The 18,969-nt window shown below is 38.4% G+C and overlaps 1 protein-coding gene across 1 annotated transcript in view; it reads right to left on the bottom strand.

Annotated features, from left to right (window-relative positions):
- Positions 1 to 18,969, bottom strand: part of LOC144036288 (junctional adhesion molecule 3B-like) — a 53,515-nt gene that overhangs the window by 34,095 nt on the left and 451 nt on the right. The gene's annotated exons all lie outside the window — the stretch shown is intronic.

Here is an 18,969-nt window from a genome sequence, read left to right as displayed (position 1 = left end):
CACAGGTGATGTCATCTACAGTCGACAGCCAGTGGAAAAGTAGGTTTTTAAACGTAGTAATTGTACATGAAAAATCATGAAGTTATCAAAACAATTCTTAACAAAATATTAACTTTTTACTGCTGAAAATGGCTCAATGAGTCAAGTATTCCTTTAAATCCCTGGATAACTTTCTGCTGTTTCTCCCTTCGAAATCTCTCCTAAGTATATACTAACACAAACTTTAATTGAAACGTTCACCCTTAAAGCTTGAAATCAGCATGGTCACTGTGAATTAACCAAGAATTTTAGTCCAGCATCACAAAGGTCTGCCAAAACAATGCAGCTAACAAGCTAATATGGATAGTAATGTGGGTTGTTTAGCCAAGTATTTTATTTGTTTTACCTTAAAATGGCCTACTTGGATGGAAAATTGACATGCCAGCATGGCCAGTGAGTGTAGACAGCCACGATGAGCTAATGCTCAACTAACAACTGAACAATACCACACAAAGGCACGCAACAGAGACATGTTGACTTAGTGGGTCCAAAATGCTTAATCTGCCTCACTTCCTGCATGGGTTAAGAGCGCCCGTTGAGGACTGAACTGAAAGGGTGCTTTTGTCAACAACTGTTCACACAAGTCTGCTGACTTTTAATTCTGTTTTCATTAGTTGTGCTTTTGGCTCCATCAGATTCAGTAATTCATTGATTTAATTTGTCTGCATGTGCAGTTATCTCACGTCGTCTCATTTAAACTAAATGCAATCGAGTCAACAGTAATGTAACACATGGCACCAAATCCCAATGAGCACTCAAGACTTTAGCGAAATCAACAATGTTAACTGATTTGCTCCCAAAATCGTTAAAATGTTTTATTTTTAATATTACCATGCTCCCAAAGACATATTTATAAGTTTTATGTTTTTTTATGCGAGAGCATACTGAAGGCTTTGACTCAGACTCTGAACTAAAGAGAATGCTTGAAGAAATTGTAATTATTACAAAAATGGCAGAGTATAAGAGATCAACCAGGGACTTGTTGAAAAAAGCTAATTTTTGTGAATAATGATGAAACTTATCTATATTCTAATGCTAATTGCTGCAAAACAGAAACAGATAGAAATATATTTTTTTCTTGATAAAAGAAGAGACTCTAATCTTTCTTTTGGTAGGTTCCAGGTTTTTATAGCAAAATAACACAATATTCTGTGGGCCTTGCAAAATCAGTCAAATTCCAGTAAAACACCCGGGAGCAAAGGGGGCTGCTTCAGTGAAAATGGCTAGGAGTGAATGAGTTAATTAACAGTAACATTAGTTGGCTTATTTTTTTTAAATGTAACTTTTAAAAATTAATGGAGAATATTTAACACAGTCATCACTGATTTTTGTGAATCATGTACTGGTTAAGCAGACTCCATTCAAAATAAACACATGTTCATGTTTTTGTTCTCCTAGCTTTTAACAATAGTAGGCTTTTACTAACTTTTTTTCCCCAAGCTCCTCCCGCTAGCCGCTCTTGTTAGCCACTCCAGCCTATAGCTTCGACATGTCCAGCTAGTTGCTCTTGTTAGCTGCTCCGGCAAATTCCGTCTCGCTCAGTCTTTTGGCGTCGCTCGCTGGACTTCACAACGGCTGCCAAGTCGCTGCCACTCGCCGAGATGCTCGTTTGCTCACGCAAAATAAGAATTGGTGGTAGGCTTGCGAAATGTGGTCTCTCTGAGCCACCATAGTGTGCATGCTCCTGCGTGCTTCTAATGCTATTCTTTGAACACTAGATGGCACTAGGGATCACCAAAATGTCCCTTTAAAATTATGTCATTACGGCTATCCATGAGTTTTTAAATATTTTATCACAAAATTGAATAACAGTTGTTCGAGTGTCTGTAACTTCTTAAATCAATTTTTGCCCATGACACGGTTGAAAGTCCTTGCATATAACGTAAACAGCGACTTGGTTCATCTCTGCGTGGATAGAGCTTGGCGACAGTTTGCAGACAACAAAATCCAAATGAGCCTAAATGTCAAATTTAAAAGTCGGTGTGCTACTGCTTGCTTCTGTCGCCATGGTGTTATTTTATCCGTCCATACAAGGCAAATCACAAACACTGGTGGTGAATCAATTTTGAGGATTTGTTGAATCGATATGGACTTGTGGGGGGAAGTTAAGTAATCAATATTGAATTGCAAGAGGAAGTATTGCAATGCATCAATGAACAGGTATGTTTAGCCATCCTATTTCTTAGATGCATTGTTATGCAATTAAATTATTCTGAATTCATTAATACAGTTCAATAATCACTTTAAAAATGATTACGTGTCACACCCGCTGGACAGTCAATAGCTACATAGAACAAATGGTGCCCGTAGTGAAAATAATAAAAAAATATACAGAAGATTAGTCAACTGCATTTGATATCTTGATTGGTTAAGTTTTCAGGTGAGATCTTGGGGTCTTAAGGCCTCGATACACCAATCCGACGTCAGAAGTCAAAAAGTGTCTGGTGGTCAGTGTCAGTATGTGGCTATGCGCCGTCTGATTAATGTAGGGGGACAGGCATTGTATAACATTACTGTACTGTTAATTTTATGTCGATCGAGTGATGAAAGCCAAACTATGGCAAGACATGGAGAAACAACTGGATATACCAGGTAGGATTTACTTTTATATTACGTGATACTTTGTAAAGAGCCTGTGTCATGTTTTGGGTTTGTTAATTTTTGTTGTCTCGTTTCCTTTTGTTTGTGTCATGATGTTTTTTTTTTTTCTTGTGTCGTCTTCTGTCTCATCAAGTGTAATCACGTCAACCTGTGTAAGTCCACCTCCTGAACCCTTCCTGTCCAACCTCTACCTGGGCACTCGGTTGGCCTTCTATCGGTGACTATACTTTATGTCCATTAACAAAATGGTTATCTTATCTGATTACTTTATGGCTATCTATATCCACTACTGTATGTGAAGTTCAGTTTAGACTTTTTTGGGAATTATTCAGCATGGTCGGTAAAAAAGTTATTAAAAAGGTCAAATGCATTAATGCAGCCAAGATTTCTTTGAACAGACCATTTACAAGCTAGCCTGCTTGCTGTAAAATATGGTGATGCTCATTATGAACATCTATAATTATTACCATTATTTCAAAATGTTAACATTAACCATTTGAAATGTTTTATAAGTTTTAAACCGTAAACCACTTTATTCCCAGTGCTGTGGGAAACAGAATGTTTCATTCATCCTAACAAAGCAGTCGAGTGGAGAATTTGAGGTTGGCAAAAAAAAAAGAGCAACTCCATGGGCTGAGTGGTCACAGGTGATATGAGCTTTGACATGCACTCATGCTCTGGTGATCACTTAAAGCTCCAACTTAGTCAAATGATGAATATAAATGATGCAAGGCATACTGATAAAAGCAGTAACTGTTTGAGTAGACAATGCCAAATTCAATGTTGAAAGACACAACTCAGACTAAATCAGGAATGTTACTCGTTTCAAAACAAGGCCCCCTCAGACAACAAATGTGCATACAAAGACTTAAATAGTAAATAGTTTGTGAAGGCTTGCTGAGTTGTGGAAGAGGGAATGTAACTTCAACAACAGCTGGGGAGGGAAACCATCTGAGGCTTCTGCTGCTGCACACCAACCTCCCCAGAACCACCCCTCCTGGAGCTATGCTTCCATCACCTGCTCAGAGTGGAATCCTTGATGGGTTTCCCTTTGAAATACCAGGGCTGCCGAATTGCCAAATCATGCCACCCAGTCGGTTTTCAGGTTGTATTGTCAACTACGTTACCTTGCGTACAGTTCCACAGCAAAGGTACACTGTACAAACAAATTGGTGTGGTAAACTATGAACACTTGAATGCAATAGAGGACAGCTGGCAACCTTAGTCAACTGCTGTCTTGTGCCAAATTACTGTACTGTGTGTACTGCCATGTAGAATTTGACACTGACCATATATCCTACTTAGTTTTTTTTTTTTTTTTTTTAGAATTGGGCATTTCCCACAATAATTATACATTATGTCACTTCAAGGGCAAGTAAACTCAAAATGTGTCTTTACATTAATTATGTTCTATGTAGCCACACTACTCTAAACATCGCATTCTGATTAGTGATGCATCGAATATTCAGCCACCGAAAATATTCGGCCAAAAATGAGAAAAATATGCATTTTCGGCATTCGGCCGAAATAAAATTGGAGCCGAAAAAATATTGCCATAATAGGATGTTGTGGTAACGCAAGCAAAAAAACTGCTGCAAGCAAGCATATGTATGAATTAAACGCCGGGGTGAGCGTTCTCATTGAGCCGCCTCAATGTCGATTCATGAGCCACCGCAATGTCAATTCATGAACAGTAGCATAAAGCTAGCATCTCAAATCAGCGGCAAGGAATAATGGCAATGGAACAAAGTGTTAGTGGAAAGCAGTATCGTGATCTCTGTATGATGTGTGCGCCAGAGATTGAAGAGGACGCGAAAAACAATACAAGGCAAGTGTGTGCGTGTAGCAGCTATGCGCTAGTTTACGGCGATCAAACTACTTATTCTGCAACTGAAGTGTCGTAGCAAATTGTTTGCTGCTGAAATGCAAATAAAGCTCCTGTTGAATAAGCAACACAACGCCAGGTTCCTTTACATGATAAATGAATTTATTTCACATGACCGAGACGAGAGCTGCGTTATCAGCAGCGACCCAAATCAATTGAGATTGATGAGTAACGACACTCAAAAGCTTCATCTCCAGATTATAACGTCCAACAATGTGGAGAAAAGCACTGTGTCTGTGGGCTAACGATAACTTTATATACCATAGAGTAACAAACGCAATGACATGACACTGCACTGTGTTTACTGTATGCTTGTGGTTATTCTCATTCATCCACCTCATTTATTTCTCAATCATTACTGTAGTAATATGTGTTGAAAATGTGGAGTGGACTGTAGCTAATGGTGAATCTGATTGTTATTAAACATCGTTTTTTATTTTTATAATTTTTTAATTATTTTATTTTTATTATTTTTATTTTTTTCGGTTTTCGGCCGAGGGTTAGGGTTTCTCATTTTCGGTTATAGCCCAAAAAATTAATTTCGGTGTAACCCAAATTCTGATTAATGTTGTTCTTAGAGGTGGCCATTTTGCCACTTGCTGTTGACTGAAAATGACATCACAATTGCTGAGGGCTCAAGTATCGACCAATCACAGCTCACCTGTTTTCTGAAGCTAGGTTAGACTGCAATTTTTAATTTTTTTTAAGTCGTTAAAACTGACATTTTACGGCAGCTGGGGGCGCCAGAAAAATACTAAAAATAACAGAAAATTACTTTCTCGTAAAACCCCCAAAACAAAAAAATCAATTCACAATGAAATTATGGTAAAATTATGAATGTTTTTATTGTTAATTTCTCAGTAGATAGTTTTTCTCTATTTTTTTTAGGGTTTTAAAGTTGAATTGTACATTTTATTCCATTAAATAACAGACAAATATTTGTGAAATTACGATACATTTGTGAACATATTTTAACAGAGATAGATACTTTTATTGTCATTGCATAAAATATACAACAAAAGTGCACGTGCTCCCTCAAACATCAAAACTACAAACAAACAATCATATGTATTCCTAATGGAGGTTATTTTTTTTGTAAAATAACAGATATATTGTGTTATTTCAGTTACAGTGATTTTATGTTATTTTACATTTGACATGTAAAATCAGAGTTTATTTTTGTAAATTATTAATTAAAATTAAGTAATATTTTTAAAATACAGAACAAAACTGTGAAATTCTGTTACTGTTACATTACAGGTTTATTATATTATTTTTTTTTTACAGTGTATGACTGGTCATAACTTGAGCCCTGAGCAACTATGATGTCATTTTCAAAGTTGATTGAAAGTGGCAAAATGGCTGCCTTCTGAGCTGGATAAAAATGGAGTTTTTTTTGGTAAAAGAACAGAAATATTGTCTGTTTTTACAGTTACAGTTATTTCATGTTATTTTACATTTGACATGTAAAATTCGAGATAATTTTTGTAAATTAAATTATATTTTTAACTCTTTTACTGCCAAAGACATTAAATGACGTTCTGCAAAAACCTACGGAGGAGCGCCAAAGACGTTAAAAGACGTCCACCCATTTTTTTTTTTTTTTTTTTGAAACGGGTAGAGGGAACCCTTTCGCATCTGTGGTGAAAGTTTCCAGCAAGTCTGTTGTGCCTAATGACTATTTTTGGCACCTAGAGGGCAGCGATGACTCTCTTTTGACAAGATTGGGTGGGCGTCAGTAGAAGACATGAGGCGGGGCTAGAGTGTTGAGGGGACATTGGCTGAAGAAGCCATAATGGCGGCCGCTTGCAAGCAGCTCACGGTCGAGCCGTTTTTTTCAAAGACATCGACCAACGATAAAGAGCACATTGATGACGACGATGATCATCATTGATGATGATGATGGTGACTCCGAGGTTGACGCCGAAGTTGGAAGCGCTGACGCGGCGGCTATGACGACGTTATAAAGGTTCACGGGCGAGCGATGCTGACACCGGAAAACACGGAGCACAACGCTCAGGCGGACGTTCAATCGGACGACGAAGAGTGCCCCAAGTCCAATGCATATTCATCGGAGGAGTGTGTACAGTCTGCTACTTGCTATTTATTCCCCGGAAAAAAAGGCCGTCAAGAAAGTGTAACGTTTGCACGCGAAACGGACAAATGCGAAAGTGAAAGTAAATTGTTGTGCGAGTCCAGCGGCGTCTCCTTGCACGCAGGAGAGCGTTACAAAAAGAAAAACTGTATTTGAAACATCCACATAATTGTAAGTAGTACCACAGTTGCACACATTTGTTAATAGTTTGCGAAATTGTTTTGTCAAATTGTTACACTGTTGAATGGAAATAAACATATTTTGCAAACTAAAAACACTTTTTCATTGTTGGTGAAAACGTTTTACAGAAGTAAAGCACTATTTAGGTGTTTGTGGCATCATTCATGGACAAAAAGAAGTGTACAATTCACTAGAGTGCATGAAATAACAGTTTCACAAAAAGCTCTTTTTCTCCGCTTTTTGTTTCAAAACAGAGAATTTCGGTGAAAGTAACCATTTTCTATTGTTGATTACTGAAGAACGGAATAAGGTAGAAACAAACTTTTTTCTGATGAAAGATGAGAGTCCAATCTTTCATTTGATATTATGTGTGTTTCCATAGTCCAAACACAACATTTTCTGTGGACCTTGAAAGATCAGTCAAAATGCTTAAATCGGCTGGCACTGGCGACAACCCGTTTCTGAAAACGTCTGGCAGTCAAAGAGTTAAAATACAGAAAAAAGTGTAAAATAAAAAGTAAAATTCTGTTGTTACAGTTTTTTTTTAGTGTATGACTGGTCAAACTGGAGCCCTGAGCAACTGTTAAGTAATTTTCAAAAGTTGATTGCAAGTGGCAAAATGGCCACCCTGTGAGATGTATAAAAACGGGTGGCTTTTGCTGCATAACTCATATTCCAAAAACAATCATCAGAATGCCGTGTTTAGACCAGTAGGGGCACATATGCCATGCTATTGTCAAGAACATTTTTGGGTAGACTTCCTCTTTAAATTACAGTGTAAAAAAAAAAAAAAAAAAAGTTAATTGTTCATCGTAATAGCACCTTGCACATTACAGCGTGTAGAATCCCATCTGTTAGCAATGAGTCACAAGTCAGTGGGATGGGCCTGCAACGAATATTCTGACTGCATAGAATTCTTTAAGAGTGTGCTCAACACGCCCAGCCCAAATAAGCCATGACTAACACTAAAATGCACAAACATGATCTTAAGTTTCTTAGTTGCATCACTGACTCAGTTGGGACTTGGACCTTAAGTTTGGATCCGAGAAAATCACGGCTTCTCCTCTCTTACAGGGGATCATCAAACACGCTCAACTGAAGGAAGTTGCCCAAAGATGTTGACACAAATTATCTATCTCTGTTGAGAATAAGAGTTTAAACTAGTTACTCGTTCTGTACAAATAAACATTGTGGAGAGAAGGGCGGGTTGCTGAAGGAGGGTGGATGGTGGGTTACAATCACATCCATCAACAGCACAGAGATACAGATTCAGTAAAATTCAGGTGAAAAGCCATCTCAAACCAGTATGTGCAAGAAATAACTGCAAACTTTGATGTGGGGAGCAGAGAAAGTAAGTGTAGGCAGCAGGTTATTTTTCTCTGTGATTCATTTTCCACAAAAAGCACACACGCAATCTCAGTTTTTGGTACATGCCCCAAAAAGTTAACCTTTCTGCTAAATGGTCTTAATCTTGTGTTTTCTGCTGTTTATGTTCTCAATAAATTACTGGTTGTTTTCTGATGTAGGATCCTTAATAATTTAGGAATTTTCTAAACTAAATATCAATAATCTCTGTACTTTCTGTAGAACTGACAACATCTCATAAAGAATTGGCAAACATGAAATACAGTGATCCAAGAGTAACAGTTTTGCAGCACTTTTGAGCATTCATATGATTTCAGTTTACATAGAAACTCGATTTGGCACACATTACCAATGCAGTGAAGGGAGTGAACAATAAGGATTATTTTTTTTTAATCTGATTTGTTCAAGTCAACAAAAAATAAAATTAGATAAAGTGTGGCTTAAGCTTCTGATAGTAACAAATTGCAAAACTTGTAAACTAAAACACATCACGAGTAGTTATATCTGAAGCTGTATGGTACGTAATGAATATTTTAAGTCTTGGGAGGTCCTTGATACTAATGTGCTGTGATAATTATGGCTCTCAGAGGAAGCATCTCCCTGCTGTTGACCAGTTTTTTAAGGTCATATGTTTACGCTTTGCTAATGACCGTGGAATTTATGTTGATGAAGACTGAGAGAGGAAATGGCATACGTGATAACGTTGGTCATTTGGACAATTACTCAAAATTTCAGGATATGAAGGTTAATGTTTGGAATTGTTTTGTAATAACCACAATTACAACCTTTACAGCAAACATAAAAAATGCAATAAAATCAGGAAATCCCTTCGCACAGATGTAGAATGTTCACTGTTTCGTGCTCAGTTCCTTCTTTCTGTTTTTCCAGTTAAGTTCTATATAGGGCGGAAATCTGGACAACTCAAGAATTATTAATTACAGTGATGACACAGGATAAACTGATAAACATAGGCTGGTAAAACCAACTCAAATAACTTCTATTTCACTTTTGGTTTCTGACACAGAAAGAGAGCAGGCCCACATGCAAAGCCCTACATTTTATTGGAGCTCAGACAGAGGCCAACCACCATGCTACAAACGCATGGCCTATGCCTGGCATCCTCACAACTATTTGAGGCACTTACTTACCCCAAACTATGCGCTCACATATCCACGTGGCAACAGCCCTGTGTGTGAGCATGTGTGAGCTGCATCTGAGCTTCTAATTGTGCATGAACTCCAGCACTGAATAAAAGGCACAGGCCATTCAGATACAGGTGATATTTTAAGTCCATTAATGCTGCTAGCTATCAAGAATTTCATCTTTATTAACAGGGATGTGATTTGACCAAAGTGAAATTATCTGAAAATTTAGCCGGGGGTCTGGGTGCTCATGGGTTTTCCGTGTTTTTAAGTACTTTCAATGCACTCACATGACAAAGAAATAGACAAAACAACAGCATAAATTTTCAATGTATATTGAACTATCCCATATAAAATGGCAGTTTTAGTCAACTCGAAATCAGTCACATTCAAAAACATTGGACTGCCTTTGCTTTTAAAAACTATCACTGAGAATATCATCATATCTAACTAATGTGATTACTAAGTTAACACATAAATAATGTTGAAGAGTTCAAATTTCATGAACAAATAATTGTATCATGACCAAATGAAAAGTAACTCATATTAGAGCATACCACAAATGTCTTTGTTATAGCAGAAGATGTTATCTGTCGGAGTCATGTGCATACACAATGAACTACTAAAAAAAATAAAAATAAAAAAATCTGAATTTTTTTGGGGGGGGGTGAGATAAAAAAGCGGAATTCCGCGAATTAGCGGAAAAATCACATCCCTGTATTAAGTATTTATTCCTGTTCTATTCAACAAGTCTATGAATACAACGTTTTGTTTTTTCCAGAAGATTAGAATGGTTTAAAAAAAAGAGAAAAATAAAATAAAAAGACAACAACAGCTTGAGGGGCTAAATGGTCTAATTTTCTTGAATGGTTTAATTATTTGACGAAAGTAACAATAGTACAAGGGAAAGATACAATTCTGTCTCAGTGAGAGCAGTTTGCTTCACTATTAAGCAATTCACATGATGGAAATCCACAACCAAATTCAGTCCAACCCCTGTCCATTTTGATTTTTGGGGCCAATATGCGACATATATCAGATATTTCATGCAGTGTGAAAGATTTTGTCAAATCCGACCTGGGCCTCTTTTGTATGTGGATATACATGATGAACGCTCATCTGTACTAGCGATAGACCGAAATGTTTTATTTTCAGGGCCGATACTGATGCTGATTATTAGTATTTAAGTAGGCCGATTACCGATATTTGAAGCCGATATTAGTTTTCGTTTTAAAAAAGGGAGGAGGGGGGGTACTTGCGCAAATTTCTTGTAAATGTCTTAAAGCATGTTTATCAAACAATTTTACAGACTTTTCAAAAATGTAGTTTTTTAAATTTTTATCTTAGACAATTGACATCCTTTTAAATTTCTAACAAAACGTTCAGGGAGCTCCCAAGATTTATTCGTCTTAAAAAGTAAAATGGAAACTTAAGCAAGTAAATACCATAGCTCTCTATGGTTTTCTACATTAAATATATATTTTTTAAATTTAAAAATACCTGAAATTTTAAACTTTCACATTTCTTTGTTTTAATGTCGAACAAAATCAAATGTTTCAGAAGGTTCCCAGGGTCAGTAGCATTTCTTATAAACTTAAATGCAAATTTAAATAGCTCCCTGAGATTAAAATGGTTTTAGATTTACACTTTATATTGGCCGTCAGATTTGAAAAAAGGCTAATACCGAAATTCGTCAAAATGCCCAACATCGGCGCAGATAATCGACCTGTCTATCCCTAATCCGTACACATTCAACCTATACGTCATCAAAAGCCAAACTTGTACTCTGCAAAGGCAGGGGACAACAGTCATTCTTAAATCTAAAAAATTTAATCCTACTTGAAAAGTGAAGCATGAAGTGGAGATTTGTAACAAAATCCCTGAATTGGGCATCACACGATGTAGTGTGAAAGAAAAACAACAACATTCCCTTGCAGACTGAACTACTCCCAAAATGCATCGGACTTTAGGATTCAAGCGTACTCAAACATTGCAAAGATTTCCTGGTGTGAGTGATTTGGTATTGTGACTCACACACTAAAATGAGTCAGTCATTCAAGATCAAAGCATGAGTTTGTCCTGCTCCATTTAAAAAAACAGAAAACAAAAAACAGGTCACACACCTCCCTAGTCACTGTCCTGTGCCTCGCAGTCTGAGAATCACTGGTTTATAGCAATCTATTGTTTGTTGCTCAACGCTTCCATCATATGGGATTATGTGCTCTACAGTGCATCTTTTACCACAAATAGAAGCTCGCATCCGGTTTCTCATCACGTTGGAAATACTGTCGAACACGTTTCGTACTCCAACAACAACCAAATTGTCATTATTGGCATAATTACTCTGCTAAGCTGTGCACTCTTGTTTCAATACTTGACCTATTCTGCTTGCAAGCTGAACCTGAGTTATTGTTACAAAGTAGTGCTAAGTGTGGCCTTATTTTATCTTGGACACGCACGCACGCACGCACGCACACGCAGACACACACACACACACACACACACACACACACACACACACACACTTGTACTTATATAATAGACATAATGCATTTCCTAGCCCCTTCACCTAACCCCAACCATCAAAAATGATTGCCTACCCCCATTCCTTACCCTAACCTCAACCATAACCCAATTCAAACCTAAAAAATAAAACCAAGTCAAAAACCTCAAAAAGAGGTCTTGAGTTGTGAGGACCGGCCAAAATGTCCTCACTTCACAAAAATGTCCTCAATTTGTTGGTTAAACACGCATTTTGGTCCTCACAATGTAGTATACACACACACGCACGCAGGCACGCACGCACGCACGCACGCACGCACGCACGCACGCACACACACACACACACACACACACACACACTACTAATAACTCATTTAAATGGGCACCAAGATTTGTGCATCATGCTTTACCCCAAGCACTGAACTACACAGTCATTGCCAAGTGTGGATGTACTAAGTTATTCATTTGTGCAATGAAGTCAGCAATGATGCTTTGAACATATAATTTCAGCCCCTCAGGATCTCTCTCTTATTACTATTATAAAAAATGTAGCTTGATAATGTTGCAAAGAAGCGATATATTCTAAATGATTCATCGTTAATTAATACGGTTGTCACAGCATGCACTCGATATCTGATTGTTATGATCAAAGACCATAAAGACAAATGACATATGGCCATCAGTGTATGTGTTGTTTTTCTTTGCGTTCTAGTTTTTTATTAAGTTCGCAGGGTCATTAATATCTGTGTTGTTTTTCTTCTGAATTCTGGTTTTGTCATTAACATGTTTTAATTTGTTTACAGGAAAATTTAAGTGAAAATGGTTGGTTGTCTATAGGGGTGGTGTTACGGTGTGGTCACGGAGCGGCGTGGTGTCTGTAGGTGTGTGAAGTGGAGGACCCAAAATGCAGGGAGGCAGGAGTACCACAGCAGGAGTGCGGGCGAGACTGGCGTGCTTTATTTTACAGAAAACACTAACCAGGGTACTGGTTAATGCTAACTAAACAAGGAACTGAAAAGATACAAAATCAAAGGGACAGACAGAACTCCGGGGGTGACCGTGACAAGCGGCAATGATCCCCGCCGAACTAAATACACCCACACTAATGGGGTAACTAGCCACACCTGGGGCCAGGCACAAGTGGCTGAGGGCAGGAACCCACTCAGGACCAATCGAGACCCTCAACCAAAACCAGACCTTCCCAGACATGACAGGTGGGTGATATGGCCTAAAAATTTTATCACGATATTTCAATGAAATTTGCGGTGACGATATTGGTAATAATTACCGAACAATAGGTTTGTGATTGGTGCTTTGGAATAATAGAACGTTTATTGCAGCACAATATTTAAGCCATCTTTTTTCCACAATTGAAATGTAAACAAAGTGGAAATATAGCAACCGCAATGGAATGAAATGGGAATAAAAACAGGCCAGGTAGTGTTTACCGTGCAAGGTCTAATTGTAACATAACTGCTTAAATCATATAAAGCACATTTACAAAGAAAACACAAACCTTCAGAAGTCGGTGGCAAATTGCATGAGTTAAGAAAGTCCATTATTTTCTTCTGTGTGGTTGATACTAGGCAAAAAAAAAATACAATTATACGGTAGCAGCCAGTCTGTGGCGTCATGCTCTGACCATCGCAGGCAAGTGTATTGTTGGAAAATGTTTTCCCCTGCGATTGTTTAAGCAGTGATTATTTTGCCGTAACCGGCAACTATCCTGTGAGCGTTATTTTGCCATGAATGTCTGTGATTGGTCAATAAAAGGAGCTAGAAAATGCCGTGATTGCTTGTAGACATCACTAGCGGGTATCAATAATGCAAATGTGCATGTTTACGCTGCTGCGCAACAGCAAAGCGCACGCCGTCTTGTCGAGAGCACGTTAGCTTAGCGGACGGTTTGAATAACAAAGTCACGTCAACTATGAGGAGAGCTACCGGTCACAGTAAAATAACCACGGCAGATTGTTTATAGCTTAGTGGACGGTTTGAATAACAAAGTCACGTCAACTATGAGGGGAGTTACCGGTCACGGTAAAATAACCACGGCAGATTGTTTATCTTGGCCAAACAATACGCAACCGCTTTAGTATTATCCAACCACCGTCTGTTTTTCTTCATAAGGAGTGGGTCTAATCAAGAGTGTTCTAGTAATGAACTTTTGTTCACGCCAAACAACACGAGCTGTTTCCAATCTTTCCATATACTCCTTGCGGGTCTTTAGCCTGTGCATCCTCTTAACTTTATCAGCAACATTTGTCTTGCACAATTTGCAAACGATTGTATTTTTTGCATCATATCTGACCTCTTGTAACCAAACAGCACCCACACGACGGAGGTAGCAAACAGAACTGGTTGCAGCTCACAGCCTCACACGCTCCGAAACAGTTTTTATGCAGCAGCGATCGACGCATGTACGTCCAAATAGACACGAAGGCGTATGATGTTATGCATTACGTCATCACGTCAATTTTGCGATATTTCACATTTTTATCACCCAAAAAAATACACTGATAATATCTATCATAGAAGGTATGATATGGAACACCCCTAGTTGTCTACGTTTGTCTATACTAGACCAGACAAGGATCTACCTCGCCTCTTGCCCTAAGTTGGCTGAGAAAACACACACGACCGTAATGACAATAAGCGACATAGAAAATGATGGATGTCATTTGAAAGAAGTCATTTTCCAGAAGTATTATCAAAGACCCCTTTTCCAGGTGCACCAATTGGTTTGAAATAAACTTGTGACAAACACCTTAGCTTGTCAGAGATCTACTTTGCAGCTATTTTTAGACAGTAATTGCCCCTTACTTTACAGCCTGGTAAACAAAAGATGACTCCAGTGCCATTATCTGGTTATGGCTGCTAGTGTGAAAGTCTTTCAGGGCAACTCTGGCTAAGCTCCCTGTAGTTCATTGCCTCAGTCTTGTCTTAATGAAAGTGCTAATTGGTTTACTAACCAACAGCTTCCCAATGTTTGATCAGTGGTGGTCTCATTTGACCTATTGATGTACTGTCAGTATCCAGTAAACACACAAGCAGGATGACTGTACTTCTCCCCTTAAGGTAACATGTGACCCCCGATAAATATCATCAAACAGGAAGTAATTTGTGTGCATTTCTTGCATCCATATTGTCACGGGCTGTGTCCGAAAGTGCGCACTGCTCCCCATATAGGGCACTACTAAGGGGTCAAGCCATTTTGTAGGGGTGCCCCAATTTTTTTATTTTATTTTACTTATCTACTTTTAATTTCAAACAAAGATAGAAGGTGCAGAGAGTTCCTAGGGTCAGAAGCATCTATAAAATTGTAAATAATTAGTTCCCTGATTTTTTTTCCCCTGAACACTTTTTTTTAAATGGATTTATAATCGCCCTTATGACTCTTCAAAATGTCCGATGCCGATAGTCAAAATGCTGAAAATCAGCGCAGATAATCGGCCCATTAAAATCATTCTGATTAAAGGTCTGTGATCACCTGTTTTTACATGTGACGTGATCCATTCCGATCTGCCGTTGCATGTTCCGCTCTAAAAAATATACATAACAATGTATGTATGATGAGTGGTTACATTGCCAGCTCCATTTGCAAATGCTGTGATTAGCTCTGTGAAATACATACAAGACAACAAAACAAAAAACTGCATAGAGAGATAAATACAGACGTGAGGGGAAAAATGACAAGCAAGCTTGACAGGAGGGCAGTTGTCTCCTAATAGGTTGTCACTGAAATTAACACTTTTTGAAACGCATTCTATAACTTTGTACAATGTTGCTTTTCAACATTATCATCTGCTGTATGTTACATTGAATGTAATATTGTGACAAAAGCAGGACACAGCGGAATCCTTGTCTGTGTCATGTTAACATTAAGTTCTGCCTCAGGATGTACATGATCAAACCAAACATGTTTTCCAAAAGCCTTTATCTAGCAACATGGCTGAGCTTTCTTCAAAGCTACCCCTCCTTTATATATAAGCAAACTAATCAACAGGGCTGCCTTTTATCTTCCAGCAAACAGGTGGCTAGCTAAGATTGTTACACATAATAGAGAAGGTTTTCAGGCTCCATGTGTTATCTATTTGGAATGTTACATTTGCTTGCATGGTCACTCAGGTTTGGGAGGGACGCTGTAGATATTTCTGGTGACGCCTGACCATGCCACTACTTGAAACACCTCCACCCACTCCTGCTCAGCTGTTTCAGGCAATTCCAGAGTAAGCAGCCATGTGCGGCATTGACTTTATACTGTGTCGGGGCCACAATAGTCTATAGAACAATATTTATAACAGCCTGTAAGGGATTTATATGATCAGTCACAAATCATCAATCAGCAAGATTGTAAAAATTTGAGTGAGCAGTACTCTGAAAAAAAGTCCCCAAATATCATTCCTTCCTCTCGCTGTGACATCTGAGCCGAGAGCAAAATGTCAATATGCCACAGCCAACTCTCACTCAGCGGTTTCTGATATGAATAACTTCTGACTTGTAACAAACAAATGCAGAGCATCAAGGGACTTCTGTTTGTCTGCTGCCTAGAACTGCTTGTCTATTACTCCCTTACAGTGAAATGTCAGACTGTATGTGACTTGCCCATAGCGGGCATTACGTGCCATTCAGTGTGTCCTCCAAACATTTGCTCACAAGCGTTGGGTGCGTCAGGAAACATCTGACAACATACGGCTCCTAAGGGAGCGACTATCAGCAGTTAGCTTAAGGGATATTGACTCCTGTCTCGCCAAACGGCTGCACCACACATGCCAAACAATGAGCGAAGCATCAACCTTTGGCATTATTTTAGACAAATGTTTTAAGAGTACGCTTGCGTAGTGGCATCTGAAGAGAACTACAGTTATGTGTAGGTTTGAGAGGGTCTAAATCTCTGTCGAGTGATGAAATGGCTTATCAGTGGAGTACATACAAACAACCATCTAATAGACAGCTCCCTCACTTATCTTATCACTCAGATAATGAGATGGCTCCACTAGGACTTAGTTGTTATCCATGAGTGGAAACACAGACAGTCATAGATCAAATATAATCAAATGCTAGTGTAAAATATTTAAGCGTAATTATGCTCCATCATGCTACTCACAACCTCTTGAGTCAAAGTATTAAACTAATAGGAAACTTAGGTGTTTCCTATAGACAGAGTCCAAGTGCGTATTTGATCAATAATAATCCACTTTGAGCATCTTCTAGGATCTCACATATTTTGCTCCACTCTTGGCCAGGATAGTTAGAGTAGATGCTTTTCGTTGGAATAATAGAAGTGAAACTCCTCAGATGAAGCCAACAATGTAAAATGTCAATGCATTCCATTAGGTCAGATTGGAAAGTCTGCTGTAAGCATGTGCACTTAAAATAACAATGGCCTGTGTCTTAGGTTCCATTGACAGATGACTAGGATGATATTTGTAGCTATGTCCAGTCACGTTGGCATTAGCCTTCACTTGGAATAGTGGCTGTGTGACCATTAAGAGGATAGCAGCACACATATTGAAAATGCAATACATCTGTCAAGAAACTAATATAACAGATTGGGTGACCTGAAGAAAAATACAACCATGTGAAAGCAACATTTGAAGCAGTGTGAAACAAAAAATTTCGCATTTCAATTAGTGGTATTATCATGGCCTATCAGTGGCTATTAGTATTTTACAACACAGCCTTTAGCCAGCTTCAATTTAGCCAGATTAATGCTGTTTCTAAAGACACAGGCAGTCGACCACATGGCTAAGCCCCTGTCCAAGCAAGACAAAATAAATTCTTAAATCTTCACCAGCTCACTGCTCTCTCTGAAAAATGTCAATTGTGCTCCTGCCATGCTTTGTCACAGATTTACTTGGGAAAAACGCTATCAAAAGTACTGAGTAACACCCCATAGCCTCATGTTATATAGTATGCTGTAAATTCAATTGTGGACCACAAATTTTTTTGCAAGTTATATCTCTTTCCCTCTCCACACATAATTTTACACAGTAAGAAGAACTCTACTCTTTCAACCATTTCATCTTTCATCCCTTTATCTCTGACACAACAAGAAGAAATTTACTCTTTTAACCGTTTCATGTCTTTCATCCCTTTATCTCCCCCTTGTGTGTCGCCACAAAATAATATTTAAAAAAGGCTGCACTGTAATTACGATTAAACCATTTATACACATGAACGATCCCTGGAGGTTCTCATGTCTGTACTTTGATTGCTATTTTGGTCACACTCATGCCTCCAAATTTGTGTCCAAAGGTTAAGGCAGAGAAATTGTAATTGTAAAATGTAATTAATGGCAAACCATGGGAATTTTTTTTACTGCTATGTAGGCCTATCCACTAGGAAGGAAAACTAAGTGTTTAATAAAATCTTTAAAATACAACTTTTGGTATTGCCATTTATTGAGGGTATTTAACCGCTAAACACAAATTACTTCATTTGTTAAGTGTCTATATATGTATATATTTATAAAAAATAAAAATAAAATAAAAATACACGCACCTGTTGTTGATTTGCGTGCTTGGTCACAACTAAAATCAGCGCTCGAAGAAAAAAGGTCACATAATCCCGATGTCAAAATGGCTGCACACGGCAACAAGTGGCTCATTTAACGATGAGTCATTATAAAAACCACGAGGCTACTGGGAATATTAGTTTCCAGTAATCTTTCAAAACACGCCTCATCGTTATGGCGTGAACCGTTCCATTTAAATTCAGCGCTCCCCTCCACAGGTGTGTGTTCATCATTTCCAGCTGTATGCTGATAAAACAGCGATAACAGAGACAATTCTGTTAGGCCGTTCGGTTGTGTTGCACTTTGAAAGAGTTCACATATAGAAGAGCGGTGAAAGGAAGGTGCAGAGGACGCTGACTCCTCCCGCGGACAGCTTGTTTTATTCAGCCGGCAGGAAAAACCGTTATCTCGCATCACTACTTCGAACATCGCGGTGGCCCCACAGCCACGCTAAATAGTTAACGGCACGTCCACAAATCATGTTTAATTCACAAGTACTGAGGCGTCCTTTGAACTTAAAAGACGGAAACTTTTCGAAAAAGTAAGCACAACGCGATGGGGTGCGCACGCGATGCGAACGCGGGGATGCATAATACCACGAAACGGTAGACTGCGAAGTAAACGATGGTTTTATTGAACTGGT

Source organism: Vanacampus margaritifer, chromosome 16 (assembly GCF_051991255.1).
Source record: "Vanacampus margaritifer isolate UIUO_Vmar chromosome 16, RoL_Vmar_1.0, whole genome shotgun sequence".
NCBI classification, from domain to species: Eukaryota; Metazoa; Chordata; class Actinopteri; order Syngnathiformes; family Syngnathidae; genus Vanacampus; species Vanacampus margaritifer.
The sequence above is the reverse complement of the archived record's forward strand: the minus strand, read 5'-3'. Positions and strand labels throughout refer to the sequence as shown.